This window comes from Nicotiana attenuata, chromosome 3, assembly GCF_001879085.1.
Source record: "Nicotiana attenuata strain UT chromosome 3, NIATTr2, whole genome shotgun sequence".
NCBI lineage: Eukaryota > Viridiplantae > Streptophyta > Magnoliopsida > Solanales > Solanaceae > Nicotiana > Nicotiana attenuata.
The window spans coordinates 533,879-546,713 of NC_031991.1; the positions used below are offsets into that span (position 1 = coordinate 533,879).

General features: G+C 37.4%; 1 long non-coding RNA gene across 1 annotated transcript in view; it reads left to right on the top strand.

Annotated features, from left to right (window-relative positions):
• Positions 1–6,701, top strand: part of LOC109224502 — a 29,988-nt gene extending 23,287 nt beyond the window's left edge. Inside the window, exon 3 of the long non-coding RNA XR_002067695.1 lies at positions 6,411–6,701. This is a non-coding gene — a long non-coding RNA (uncharacterized LOC109224502). The remainder of the gene's footprint in view (positions 1–6,410) is intronic.

Consider the following 12,835-nt stretch of genomic DNA (forward strand, 5'->3'; position numbering starts at 1 on the left):
GCCATGGTGGGAGGAGCACTAGGCGGCTGCTATTGCAACTGGTGGGGCAATACACGGATTGGAAAACATCCGTTACAAACACGGATTATATTACGTTAATATTCTTCGAAGCCGAAGCCGAAGCTGTAGCCGTAGCCGTAGCCGAAGCCGAGCCGAGCCGAGCGAGCGACGACGATGGCGACGGCGCGAGGCTTGCCTCCTTCCTAACTCTTTAAGAGCTACATGAAGTGCATTTGTATATAAACCCACCAAAATTCTTTTCCTCGACAATGTCTCATTAAAGAGAGAGGGAAAAAACTCAACAATCCCCCACATGAATGAGGAATGGATATATCACGGAACAATCAACCCTTAACCGTCTTTGGTTCTCATTGTTGTGTTTGTTTCAGCAATGAACACCGCCTGGTTTCATAAGTGCGTAGAGAATTGGCCTTGCAAAATTCTCCTTGAAGCGGCTAACACTTTACACTTACATAGGTGATTCCTAAACGTGTCATCCCGTAGATACACTATTTGATATACCACGTAAAAAGCCTTAATGCTTTATCCTTGGTACTGAACATTGTCTCACCGCGAGAATGGATCAAAATTTTTTGTTGACAATGTTAAACCGTCATTAATGACTTTGTTTGATCTCCTTGAACCTAGCCCCTTGATGATTTCTCAACTACCCCTCTAGTTAGGCCTTTTGTAAGTGGATCCGACACATTATCACTTGACTTTACATAGTCAATCGTGATAATTACTCTAGAGAGTAATTGCCTAACGGTTTTATGTCTTCATCGTATATGACGAGATTTACCGTTATACATAACGCTCCCAGCCCTTCCAATTGCCGCTTGGCTATCACAATGTATGCATATTGGTGCCAACGGTTTGGGCCAAAATGGAATGTCTTCCAAGAAATTTCGGAGTCATTCAGCTTTTTCACCGGCTTTATCTAAGGCTATGAACTCAACCTAGAGTGGGCAATACAAGTTTGTTTGGACGACTTCCAAGATACCGGTCCTCCACCAATAGTGAATACATATCCACTTGTGGACTTCGAATCAGTTGAACCGGTGATCCAATTTGCATCACAATATCCTTCAATCACCGCAGGATATTTACTGTAGTGCAAATCAAAGTTTTGGGTATGTTCTAAATATCCCAAAACTCGTTTCATTGCCATCCAATGAGATTGACCTGGATTGCTCGTGTATCGACTCAGTTTACTTATAGCACAAGCTATATCTGGTCGTGTACAATTCATAATGTACATTAAGCATCCCAGCACACGAGCATAATCCAATTGTAATATGCTTTGGCCTTTGTTCTTTGCTAATGCAAGATTCACGTCAATTGGAGTCTTTGCAACTTTAAACCCTAAGTGCTTGAACTTTTCAAGTACTATCTTTATATAATGATATTGTGACAATGCCAGACCTTGAGGAGTCTTTTGGATCTTAATCCCCAGACTTAAATCCGCAACTCCTAAGTCCTTCATATCAAACTTGCTAGTTAGCATACGCTTAGTCGCATTTATGTTGGCAATGTCATTACTCATTATCAGCATATCATCCATATATAGGCAAACAATGACTATGTGATTTGTAACATTTTTAATGTACACACATTTATCACATTCATTTATCTTAAACCCATTTGACAACATTGTTTGGTCAAATTTCGCATGCATGGTTTAGGTGCTTGTTTTAGTCCGTAGAGGGACTTAACAAGTCTACATACCTTCTTTTCTTTACCCGGAACCACAAACCCTTCAGGTTGTTCCATGTAGATTTCTTCCTCCAAATCTCCATTTAAGAAGGTTGTCTTTACGTCCATTTGATGAATTTCAAGACCATAAACTGAAGCTATAGCTACTAGCAGTCGTATGGACGTAATTCTCGTTACTGGAGAATATGTATCAAAGTAGTCAAGACCTTCTCGTTGTCTATACCCTTTGACAACAAGTCTTGCCTTAAATTTATCAATAGTGCCAGCATCTTTCATTTTTCTTTTAAAAATCCATTTACTACGCAAAGGTTTATTTCCAGGAGGAAGATCAACCAATTCCCATGTATGGTTGTTCAATATGGATTCTATTTCACTATTGACTGCCTCTTTCCAAAATAATGATTCCGAAGAAGACATAGCTTCTTTAAATGTTTGAGGCTCATTCTCCAATAAAAAAGTCACAAAATCTGGTCCAAATGAAGTAGGCGTTCTTTGATGTTTACTACGTCTTGGATCCTCCTGATTAAATGTACTTTCTTTTGTTTCTTCCCGAGGTCGTTTAGATCCTTCACCAATCGACTCGCATTCCTTTTTATACGGATATATATTTTCAAAGAACTCAGCATTATCTGATTCTATAATCGTATTATTATGAATGTCGGGATTTTCTGATTTATGAACCAGAAATCGATATGCTTTACTATTGGTCGCATATCCTATGAAAACACAATCAACGGTTTTCGGTCCTATTTTTACCCTTTTTGGGTTTAGGAACTTGCACTTTTGCCAACCACCCCCACACTTTCAAATAATTCAAGTTGGGCTTCCTTCCTTTCCATTTTTCATATGTAATGGATTGTGTTTTGCTATGGGGTACTCGATTTAGTATTCGGCTAGCCGTAAAAACGGCTTCCCTCCACAAGTTCTGTGGCAATCCAGAACTTATCAATAATGCGTTCATCATCTCCTTTAATGAACGATTCTTTCTTTCTGCAATCCCATTGGATTGGGGTGTGTAAGGGGCCGTTGTTTGATGAATAATTCCATATTCTAAAGATATTTGTTCAAAAGGAGATTCATATTCACCACCTCTATCACTTCTTATCATTTTGATTTTCTTGTTAAGTTGCATTTCAACTTCATTTTTGTATTGCTTGAATGCGTCTATTGCTTCATCGTTACTGTTAAGTAAGTAAACATAGCAATATCGAGTACTGTCATCAATAAAAGTTATGAAATACTTCTTTCCACCGCGAGATGGTATTGACTTCATGTCACAAATATCTGTGTGAATTAAGTCTAAAGGATTTGAATTCCTTTCAATCGACTTATAAGGATGTTTAACATACTTAGATTCCACACATATTTGACATTTTAATTTTTCGCATTCAAACTTAGGCAATACTTCCAAGTTAATCATTTTCCGCAAGGTTTTATAATTGACATGACCCAAACGTTCATGCCATAAATTATTTGACTCAAGTAAGTAAGAAGAAGCTGAAGTTTTATTATTGTTTTCGACAATTATTACATTCAGCTTGAAAAGGCCCTCAGTAAGGTAACCTTTTCCTACAAACTTTTCATTCTTACTTATGACTACCTTGTCGGATACAAAAACGCACTTGAAACCGTGCTTTATAAGAAGTCCAGTAGAGACTAAGTTCTTCCTAATTTCGGGAACATGAAGGATGTTGTTTAAAGTCATGACCTTGCCAGAAGTCATCTTGAGAAATATCTTCCCATATCCTTCAATTTTTGTTGTAGCAGCATTTCCCATAGAAAGTGTCTCTTTGGGTCCAGCAGAAGCATATGTAGAAAATGCTTCCCTCACAGCACAAACATGGCGAGTGGCTCCAAAATCAATCCACCACTCCTTAGGATTTCCTACTAGGTTGCATTCAGAAAGCATAGCACACAAGTCATCAACATCATCATGCTTTTCGACCATATTTGCTTGACCCCTTTTCTTGTCTTTCTTCGGAGCACGACACTCCGTAGATTTGTGTCAGGTTTTCCCACAGTTGTAGCAGTTTCCACTAAACCGCTTCTTGCTTGGGTTGTATTTCAGACCAGAAGCATTCTTTCTCTTTTTGTTATCTTCAACAATATTTGCTTCCATTATTGTTGAATTTCCACGGCCTCTCCTTTCAGCAACTTTATTGTCCTTTTCGATTCTCAACCGAACAATGAGATCTTCAAGGGACATCTCCTTTCGTCTGTGTTTCAAGTAGTTCTTGAAATCCTTCCACAAAGGAGGCAGTTTCTCAATAATTCCTGCAACTTGGAATGCTTCATTGATGACAAGACCTTCAATGAAAATTCCGTTAGTAAAAATACTACAAATTTTACTTTCAACATCAGTATTCATTTTATATATACCTTCAGCAAGTAGATCATGAATGATCACTTGCAATTCCCGGACTTGGGTAATAACAGACTTGCTATCTACCATTTTGTAGTCCAAAAATTTTGCGGCAACGAATTTCTTCATCCCGGCATCTTCAGTTTTGTATTTCTTTTCAAGCGCATTCGACAGTTCTTTTGACGTCTCCACATTACTGTAGACGTTATACAGATTATCCTCCAGTCCACTAAGAATATAATTCTTGCACAAAAAGTCAGAATGCTTCCACGCCTCAATCACGAGAAAGCTTTCATTCTCTGGAGTTTCATCGGGCAGATCAGGAACATCTTCCTTGATGAACATCTGTAGACATAAAGTAGTCAAGTAGAAGAACATCTTCTGCTGCCAGCGCTTGAAATCAATCCCGGAAAATTTTCCGGGTTTTTCTGCCGGTGCCAACGCAGGTGTTCTGCTTGTCGATGCGTTGGCAGTCATCATTGGAACAGCTTGGTTTCAGTTGTCATTTGCCATTTTTTTTCTGTGAAAAATGACACAAATAAACGTTTAATAAACGTTTAAAACTGGAGTAAAAAATCACGTAGATTTTAATCTCCAACAAAACGCCACGAAGGCTTTACTCTCCAAAATGGGAGTACACAAAACCACAAAGGTTTTAGTTTCCAGAATAATAAGAATAACACAAATACAGAAAATTAAAGATCATAAATTCCTTAAGCTTGTTAGTTGTTGGTTATTATCCTTGTTTGTAAATAATAATTCTGGAGAAAAGAAGAACGTTAGAGTACAAACGTAAATATAAATGAAACAGTAATTAATTCGAGCCCACTGAATTCACAGTGTTTCCTTAAGGAATTTAATCCCCTCCCAGTACCCAAGGTTATGGATTATTTCCTCCCAGGATAGAACAAATTACACACTGGTGTAGCAGTACTTCAAACCCAGTGTTTCAGCGAACACAAAGTTCGGCAGCAAATCACACTTACGGATGCTTTGTTTGTAGTTAAAAACAATGCACAATAAGGGAGGAGAACTCAGAAGTCGAATGGAAATTCTAAGAGGAAGGAATGCAATTTATAACCGATGTTGAGTTCTTACTGAACGTTTTTTAGTGTTGCAACTGGTGGGGCAATACACGGATTGGAAAACATCCGTTACAAACACGGATTATATTACGTTAATATTCACTATTAACAAATAAATTTGGTCCAAAAAATTAATCAATCAATCATTTTACCAAATCCCAATCCGAAGCCGAAGCCGAGCCGAGTGAGCAACGACGGCAACGGCGCGAGGCTTGCCTTCTTCCTAACTCTTTAAGAGCTACATGAATTGCATTTGTATATAAACCACCAAAATTCTTTTCCTCTACCAATGAGGGACAATGTCTCATTAAAGAGAGAGGGAAACTTAAAGTTTTACTCAAAAATTTCATTTTCCCTCTATTTCCCATTCACCCTCTTTTTAATACTTTTCCGTATTAAAAAGAAACTCAACAATATGTCTGTTCATCTTATCCGAGAAACCGAAAATAAAATCTGCTACATTTGAGTAGTTTCATATGAAGAAAAGCAATCTATTAGTCCCCATATTCTTTGTGTATGAATCTGTCTTCGAGTAATACAACAATTATCATGTAAAAAATTATAGTCGTTGCCGTTAGTCAAATATCGAAAACATGCTTTAGGTGTTTCTTACTTTTTTATTTGAAAAAATACTTGTGCTTAGAAGTTTTGCTCTTAAATATTTTTAACTCTTTCAAGCCCATGATTGTATGAAGAGCTACTGATTTTTCTTGTTGAAAGTACTATGTGTTGTAACATTTTAAAATCTTGTATGTTTGAGATATCTATCAGAATCTCATTTAGAAATTATATTCGTAGGGGACTAAATCTCATGCTTTATGTAATATTTTTATTGTTATTCACTTTGTGAGAATTAGGTTACAGTGATCATTTGTCTTATTTAATACATAATGTTTGTGAAGCTAAGTCAAAGTTCTATCAAGCTTGAACTTCTTCAATGGAACCATTTCTTATGCTTTTGTAAATCAATGATTAATACGAAGTTTTAAATAAAGTTATGATTCCCGTTTTATTTGACTAGATATAAATAGTAGTGATACATAGATGCATTTCTTAATTCCTTTACATGTGAACGCTATTTCTAATTTTGTATTTAGGAACACTGATTTTCCCTTTTACTCCAGCTGAGTAAATGTGCCATGTGAACATCTTTTGTGGTTTATTTTTGAACTTTCGTTGATATTAAAAACGCATCTCTTCTCTAATCTTCACTTTCTTTCACTTTCTTTGTTTTGCATGACACACAGGAGCGCTTTTGAGTCTTGCTTTAAAACTCGATGTCGTTGCCGACCAAGAACCCGCATCCATATCTTAGTTCGTGTCGCTCTCTCTTCTATTCCATCCGAACAAAAGAAGAAAAGAGAGGCGGGGGAAAAAATTATGAACAATCCTTTACAACTTCCTTTCGTTTATTTATTTATTTATGACAACTACGTTCTGCTCTTTGGTACATATTTTGAACTTGAATTATGTGGTATTTGTTTGACCCTTGGTTCAGACAATTAGGGTAGCATGGAATTAACTTAAAACTCGTTTGATGTTTTTGTCTTCTTTAGTTGGGGTAGTAATTAGAAAAGAAGATGAATCTAAAAAATGTTATCACTTAATAAAGGCAAACTTTTTTCATTTAATTAAATAGCAAACACCGTATGGCTTTTCATAACAGTCACTGCTTACCTCCCATTAATTTGGTGTATTCATTTAATGAGAAAAATTTTGATTTTTGAAGAGTCTATTTTTTAACACATCACCTTAGTCAATTAGGGGGAAGTGCACGGTTGGCCACTAACAACATATGTATTTACTTTTAAGTCACCGTTTAAAATGTCTTTAGTCTTTAGCCACTGCTTTAATAAATTTTAACTGCCCGGACGAAAATACCCTTCTGCTCATGTCCTTAACTTCAGGACTTCAGGACTATATGTCCTTAACTTTTGAATTTGAAACTCTAAGTTCAGGACTACAAGTCCTTAACTTTTTAACCTGTAACTCTAAGTTCAGGACTTCAGGACTACATGTCCTTAACTTTTGAACTTGGAACTCTAAGTTCAGGACTTCAAGGCTACATGTCCTTAACTTTTGAACTTGGAACTCAAACTTCAAGACCAAGTGTCCTTAACTTTTGAACTTGGAACTCAAACTTCAAGACCAAGTGTCCTTAACTTTTGAACTTGTAAGTCAAAGTTAAGGACCTATTGTCCTTAACTTTTGAACTTGTAACTGTAAGTTAAGCTGCTTGTTCTTAACTTTTGAACGTGTAACTGTAAGTTAAGGACTGTCTGTCCTTAACTTTTGAACTTGGAAATCAAAGTTAAGGACCTATTGTCCTTAACTTTTGAACTTGTAACTGTAAGTTAAGGACTGCTTGTCCTTAGCTTTTGAACGTGTAACTGTAAGTTAAGGACTGTCTGTCCTTAACCTTTGAACTTGGAAATCAAAGTTAAGGACCTATTGTCCTTAACTTTTGAACTTGTACTGTAAGTTCATGACCTATTGTCCTTAACTTTTGAGCTTGTTAGTCTAAGTTGAGGACCAAGTGTCCTTAACTATTGAACTTGTAATTCTAAGTTCAGGACCAAGTGTCCTTAACTTTTGAACTTGAACTCGAAGTTCAGGATCAAGTGTCCTTAACTTTTGAACTTGTAATTGTACGTTCAGGATCCATAACGTAGTAGAAAACCAAACGTTATTTGTATCTTTTCACAAAATAATAATAATAATAATTGCAATTTACATATAAGATTGATGTCAGATTTGACTTGGATGCAACATTGATAAGACAAATCTACATAACCTTTTCATTACTAGTCTGATGAAAATACAAGTGATGACGATTTAGCTGCTTGTCTTTATGAGCAAAAATAATTGCAATTATTTATGTATTTCTTAGTAGTCTGCACACGAGAAGATCTAATCTCTCCAATGATAATTATCACTATCCTTGAACATCACGGCCAGGCGAGATGGGAAGGGTGAGAAGTTCTTCGAGTTCCTTGCCAAGGCTACTGACGTTGAGAGAAGCAAGGGTTTGGGAAGAAAAGCAATGGAGGAAAGGGTACAATTGTCTTTTCATATTAATTTAAATAGGGTAGTGGCTTTTTTTGCTCAATATTAGAATTGCTGGATAAAAATAAATACCACCTTAAATAGTGGGTATCCCACGCCATTTTTACAGTCAATTAACCTAAGTTTGATCGGTTAACCATTTTTTAACGGATCTTTAAAAGGTGCCTTTACCCTTCCTTTTGAGATAACTAGAACCTTTACCTAGAATTTCCAAGGTTAAGTAGACCATAAAACAGAGTTAGCTTTAACCATTACTTAGTTAAAATTGGTGTCCTAATTCACCATTAAAATAATTAAAGTGGCGACTCTCTTAATTTAATTAAACTTCTAGAATTACCAATATGTTGTACTCTAATTTAACCCGGTTAAAATGGGGTATAACAGTAATCACCTCAGTAAACGAAGCACTTTCAAACCCTAGATAGTTTAGATAATCAATCAATTACTCAAGAATAACGGGCAAATATTGAAGCGAGCAATGAAATAATCAAACAAACTAAAAACGGGAACACAATCATGAAAGAATTAGTGGAAAAAGATAATCAAACACATAGGAATTTTTAGAAAAGTTTCGCAGAAACAGACGAAGTGGAACCCTAGTTTGGAAGAACATTAAAACCAGTCAATGATAGGAGAACATGAGATTTTAAAGAAAACTACCGTATAAAATCAAAACTGTTTCAGATCTACAAGGATCTTAACAGATTCAAAGTGCAAGAGATGAGGGTTTTTTAGAAAAGGGGACGAGGTGAGGGAAAAATCCAACCATAGCCACAAAGACAACAATACTCACAAACATTGATGAACAACATGCGAGTTCATAAGAAAACGAAGAGCGTAAGTCGACTCTGAGTCGAATCTCTTCGAGATTCCCTCAGAAACAGCAAGAATCGAACAACCAGTAGAGGGAATAAGCTAGATAGGGTAGCAAAACACTAAATAACCCCATATCTGGTCGGGGATCGAAGGGGTCTAGGAGGTTTAGGGGTGACGGCGCTAGGGTTAGGGATAGTTTCAGAGAGAACGGAGAAGAAGAGGGATTCAAGGGCAGCGAGGTTGGAGAATTGACTAGGGTTAGGGGGGTCTTTGGACTAAAAAGGAAAGGGGTAATGTGGACCGTTGATCTCAGAGATCAACGACCACAATTGGTTCTGGTTGGGGCGGGTTGGATTTAATTGGGCTAAGGTAGACGAATTGGGCTGGGGTGGAGGGGTTTAATTTGAATTGGCCTGGGGTCCGAATTTAAACTTAATAAAAGGGGCTATTTGTTAAATATCCAATTAATTAATAAAATAATTTGAAAAAATAGCTTATTAAATGATAAAAATAATTTTTATGCATGAAGGTGATTTAAAATAATTATTTAGCATTATGAAAATATAAAAAGTTATTTTCCGCATAGGTAATGTAATTATGCATATGGATGGGCTATTATTGCAAAATATGCAATTATAGTCTTAAAATGCAAATATTATTGTAGAAAAATGCAATTAAAAATATTTAAACACTTATATGAGCAAAAAATGATGAATTTAGATGATTAAGTCATCATAAAGTAATATTGTCACGACCCAAAATCCACTAAGGGTCGTGATGGCGCCGGACACCGTTGTCAGGCAAGCCAACTAAATTATCAACTAAATTCTCTTTTAATACCTTTGAAAATCTAAGAGTTTTCCTTCCATTTTTCATATATAAAACGATCTTTGTTTCAATTCAAATTAAGAAATAACTATTAATACACATCTTTCGAAAAACCATCCCAGAACCCGGTGTCACAAGTGCATGAGCAACTACCGATAAGGAAAATAAAATACAATATATGTCCGAAATACAGTGGACAGGGAATGAATAAATAAAGAACTGGAAGGGAACTACACTAGCTGCGGGTCGCCTCGAACAGTACAGCTCACCTAGTCCCCGGATCATCCGTGCTGCTATGCCCAGTAGGCCGCTAAAGTAACATATACCTGTGCAACAAAAATGCACAGAAGTGTAGTATGAGTACGTAATCAACGTGTACTCAGTGAGTATCCCGCCTAACCTCGAAGGGGTAGAGACGAGATGGTCAACCTGGACACTCACTAGCGGTCCAATAATAAGGTACTAGATATGTGAGGACATCATGAAATATATATATACAGTTTTAACTCACAAAGCTGAAAAATAGGCATTGCACCTTCAACAAGTAATAAAGCATTTTCAAGTTTTACTCTTCTTTATTTATCAATTTACATCAAGCCATGAAAGGCAATATCTTCATTTAAAATTTCTCATGCATCAATATACACAAATACCATGCGCAAATCATGTCGAGGCGACGGCCCGCTCCAACAGAAAAGAAATGTGCACTTGCCGAGGGTCGACAGCGAGCCTATAGATGCATCTATTTCCTCGCTCGCGAATTAATCATGCGACGCGGTCAACATAAAATAAACACATAGAGACACTCAGTCAAGAAGCCAACATGGGGCAATTATTCAAGGAAAAACAATTCTCTTTTAACAATTATTAAGAAGTAAGGTTAAATTCCCTTTTAGAAATTCACTTACAATTTCCATGTGACGTAAGCAAATTAAGCTATCAAGAGTTTACAATTAATCCAAGTATTCATGCTTTTGGGTCCTAGACTACCTGGACAATAGCATACTAGTAGCTACGCACGGACTCTCGTCACCTCGTGCGTACGTAGCCCCCACAAATAGGAGCACATAACCATATAATTTACCTATGGGGACATTTCCCCCTCACAAGGTTAGAAAGGAGACTCACCTCGCTCCGAAGATCCATAACCGGCATTCTACATTCTTCCGAAGGCTTGAACCGACGCACAATGCCCCAAAACTAGCCATTTAACGACAAACTAATGAGAACATGCTCAAATACTTGTTAACAATTCAAATTATACTAATTCCCAACTCTGCTTAGTGAAATGACCAAAATGCCCTCGGACCCACGTGCCCGGAATCCGAAATTTTTCGAAGATAAAGTTTACCCATGGCTTCACTAGCTCAAATATACAATTTACTCCTAATTCCATGCTCAAATTCGTGGCTAAATTCCAAGAATATTATTTTCTAGGTTTCCACCAAAAACCTCAATTTTTTACACTAATTTTCATGCTTAAATCCATACATAATTGATGTATTTAACTCAAAAGTGATGGGGATAACTTACCTTAACATAGATGACGAAGTTCCACTCTTTGGAGCTCCCCAAATCGCCCCAAGCCATGAACCAAATGAGAGAAATGACTCCATTCACGATTTAAAACAACCTGGCTGCCTCCAGGTGTTCCACTTCTGCGGTGCAATTTCCGCTTCTGCGGATGTCGCTTCTGCGACTTTTTAACCGCTTCTGCGGTTTGGGCAAAAAGGAAGTTGACCGCTTCTGCGGTCTGGGGGCCGCTTAAGCGGAACCGCTTCTGCAGTCCCTGGGCTGCTTCTGCGGTTTCCTTGGGCCTGACCCCTTCCGCTTCTGCGAGATGTCGACCGCATCTGCGGTCTCGCTTCTGCGGTCCAAGAACCGCAGATGCGGTTATGACAGAAGCAACATCCTTCAGCCTTTTCTTCAACTTCTAAATTTGATCCGTTAACCATCTGGAATCCACCCGAGGCCCCCGGGACCCCAACCAAATATACCAACCAATCCCAAAACACATTACGGACTTGCTCGAGGCTTCAAATCATATCAAACAACGCTAAAATCATGAATTACACCCCAATTCAAGCTTTATGAACTTTGAACTTTCCAACTTCTACTTCCGATATTTAAACCTATCAAATCACGTCCGATTGACCTCAAATTTTGCACACAAGTCATATTTGACATTACGGACCTACTCCAACTTCCGGAATCGGATTCCGACCCCGATATCAAAAAGTCAACCTCCGGTCAAACTTCTCAAAAACCTTCAAATTTCTATCTTCAGCCAAATGGCTCCAAAATGACCTACGGACCTCCAAATTCACTTCCGGTCGTGCTCCCAACTCCAGAATCACCATACGGAGCTATACGCAGTCTCGGAATCCCAAACGGACATTGATAACATTAAAATGCACTTCAAACCAAACTTATGAAATTCCTTCTAAAATGCTAACTTCCACAATATGCGCCAAAACGCTCCCGGGTTATCCAAAACCCGAACCGGGCATACGCCCAAGTCTGAAATCATCATACGAACCTGCTGGAACCTTCAAATCCTGATTCCGAGGTCGTTTACTCAATATCCAATCCTAGCTCATTCTTTCACCTTTAAGCTTCTCAAGTGAGAATTCTCTTTCTAAATCAACTCTGCACTTCCTGAAATTTAATTCCGACTGCGCGTACAAGTCATAATACCTGAAATGAAGTTGTTCATGGCCTCCGACTGCTGAACGGAGCGTTAGAACTCAAAACGACCGGTCGGGTCGTTACAAATATGAGGGATAATTATTGAATATTTATATAATTAAAAATGCAGAAATAAATTGATTTAAGGTCTTTACAATTATAGAAAAATTGTAAAAATACTTGTGCATGTTTGTGAATGCATGTACAATATTTTGAAAGTATGTATGCATATTTAAAAAATATATGAGGGAAATATTGGGTATCAACATGTACC